Below are 2,951 nucleotides of genomic sequence, written 5' to 3' on the forward strand. Positions count from 1 at the left end.
AAGGAATAGCACATAGGATGGCTGTAAGGTGATATTTTGGGGTTGCAGTGAGAAACAAGTCTGGCCGAAGCAGAATCAGCAAGGAGAAAGTAGTAGGAGATGGAATTGAAGAGGTAAAAAGCTAGAACATATAGGGTCTCCAAAACCACTGTTATATCTTTTGACTCTTCTTTGGAGTGTTATGTGAGCCACTGGGGGCTTTCGAGCTGAGGAGTGATGTGATATGATCTACTATTTAAAAGGATTACTCTGGGAGCACCTGGGTGGCTCATTTGGTTGACCGTCTGACTCTTGGTTTCGGTTCAGGTCATGACCTCACAATTCATGAGATTGAGCCCATGTTGGGCTCCACGCTGTCAGCGCAGGTCCTGTTTGGGATTCTCTCCTTCTCTCTCTCTGCCCCTCCCCCACTCATTCATGCTCTCTCTCAAGATAAATAAACATTTAAAAAAATAAATAAAAGGATTCCTCTGGCTTCTCGGTAGATGAGATGACATGGGAGGAAGCAGGGGACAATATTTTGATGGAAGATGAAGACAGCTTAGACCAGGGTAACACCATGGATAAAGTGAGAAGGGGTCAGATTCCTGATGCATTTTGTAGTGGAGCTGATAGGGTTTAATGATAGACTGCACATGGGGCCGGCTAAGAGAAATGAAGGAGTCAAGAATTATTCCAAGGTTTTTGACTTGAATAACTAGAAGAATGTAGTTGCCATTTACTTTGTTGCTTTATTGAACCATATTTGGTATTTTTCATGGCTCCGGAAAAGGCCATGAGAAATCAAAAGAACAGTGTACTGGGGGGAGCCTGGTGTTCACTTTCCAGATCCAGGGGTCCACTGATTGACTGAAAGCAGCTGTGGTCAGCGTCCTGGCAGCAGTACAGTGACTCTCACCTTCTCTGGCTCTCCTCGCCATCTCCTTTTCACTTCCAGAGACATGGCCTCTGGTGTGGCTATCTCTGATGGCATCAAGGTGTTTTAATGATATGCAGGTGCACAAGCCATCTGTGCCGGAGGAGGTGAAGAAGCACAAGAAGGTAGTGCTCTGAGACCTATGGGGGGACAGAAAAGTCCTCTGGGAGGAGGGCCAGGCTGGCAGCAGCCCCTATGTGCTTTGTCAAGACACTGCTGGCCAAGGTCTGCTATTACAGCCTCTGTGATGCAAACTAGGAGATGGAGGAGAGCAAGAAGGCGACCTTGTGTTTATCCTCAGGACTTCTGAGTCTGCACTCCTTGGGAGCAGAACGACACATGCCAGCTCCTAGGATGTCATCTAGAAGAAGCTGATGGAGATTAAGCATGAATTACAAGCAAACTGTTAGGAGAAATTCAGGCACCAATGCACCCTGGCAGAAAAGCTGGGGGGAGGCAGTATAATTTCTCCCTGGAGGAACAGCCTTTGTCTTCCTCCTCCTTCCATCCCTGATGGTTCCAGCCTTCCTAAACTACTTTTGATCTGATTCCTCTTAGGTCGAAGCAGATCCAGTGTCCCTAGGCACTGCAGTTTATGGAGGGTCTGTATTTTTTCAGCAACAGTTCTGTTCCCCACTTGTTCCTCCTCATTCCTTTTTAAAATTTTTTTTAAATGTTTATTTTTGAGAGAGAGAGAGAGAGTGCTGCATGAGCAGAGGTGAGGCAGAGAGAGAGAGAGAGAAAGGGAGACAGAGCATCTGAAGTGGGGAAGTGGGCTCTGAGCTGACAACAGAGAGCCCGATTCAGGGCTTGAACCCATGAACCTCGAGACCATGACCTGAGTCATCCAGGTGCCCCCCATACCGCCAGCTTCTAACCATGGTAGTGACCGTGCTCCTCTGTTTAGTTCTGTGTGTAAGGGGAATGTTGTGAACATGATCCCTCCCTCTCGGGACTGGTTCCCCTCCCCTTTTCCCACGGTTGCAGCCACTCATGGAAGTAAGACTATAAGAGACCGTCAGTTAACACACACACACACACACACACACACACACACACACACACCCCAATTAAAAAAAATTGGATTTGAATTAAAATAAATAAAATAACATAAAAAACAAACAAAAAACTGATTGTGGTCTGCTTATGGCCACAGTGATTGGTTTAGGGGTGGGCATTTGACCTTAGATGACCCCATCAGGGGCCCAGGACTTACATTTAATAATTTGGGACAGCTACTCCTTCTACTCAAAATGAACAAAGAAGCATGCTCCCTGAGGCTTCCAGGAGTCCTCTTGCTCTTTTGAGAGGAACCAGCCCTGGAATGAACCTGACATCATAAAAAGCTGAGAAAAGACATAAAAATGCTGGGTCTTTTGTGACGTGGTTGAGTCCATCCTGGCTTGAAATCTACCCAGAGACGATTCACTTACATGAGTTAACAAACTCCCTTTCATTGTGTATGCGAGCTTGGGCCGTGTGTTCTTTTTTTTTTTTAATTTTTTTTAACGTTTATTTATTTTTGAGACAGAGAGAGACAGAGAATGAATGGGGGAGGGTCAGAGAGAGGGAGACACAGGATCTGAAACAGGTTCCAGGCTCTGAGCTGTCAGCACAGAGCCCGACGCGGGGCTCGAACTCACGGACCATGAGATCATGACCTGAGCCGAAGTTGGACGCTTAACCGACCAAGCCACCCAGGCGCCCCTTGGGCCGTGTGTTCTATTCCTTGCCACCAGCCCCGTCCTAATTGATATAAGCAGCTTTCCATGTAAACGCTGTCCACAATTCTCAGGCAGAATGCTCTCACCACCTGGGATCTCAGAACACAGGAAATAGTCACCCCAGAAAATCTGCAAACCATTTGAGGCTTAGGATTGGAGAGTGACATCATGTTCTGGGAGAGGAAAGGCCACCTTCAGAGCAGATGCTGTCCAAACTCCTGGAGGAATGGATCCCAGGAACTGTCAGAGCAGCAGACATCACTGGGCATCGAATGATCTCGGCTGCATCCCCGGCAGTGAGGGCCGGGTGT

General features: G+C 47.3%; 1 pseudogene; it reads left to right on the forward strand.

Moving 5' to 3' along the window:
* Nucleotides 1-941: 941 nt before the first annotated feature.
* LOC124501983 (cofilin-1-like) lies at nt 942-1,464 on the forward strand (annotated as a pseudogene).
* Nucleotides 1,465-2,951: the final 1,487 nt, after the last annotated feature.

The sequence above is a fragment of the Lynx rufus genome, unplaced genomic scaffold (assembly GCF_022079265.1).
Source record: "Lynx rufus isolate CCGP_SWC_20201006 ecotype Redwood Valley unplaced genomic scaffold, mLynRuf1.p SCAF_7, whole genome shotgun sequence".
In the NCBI taxonomy this organism is placed as follows: Eukaryota; Metazoa; Chordata; class Mammalia; order Carnivora; family Felidae; genus Lynx; species Lynx rufus.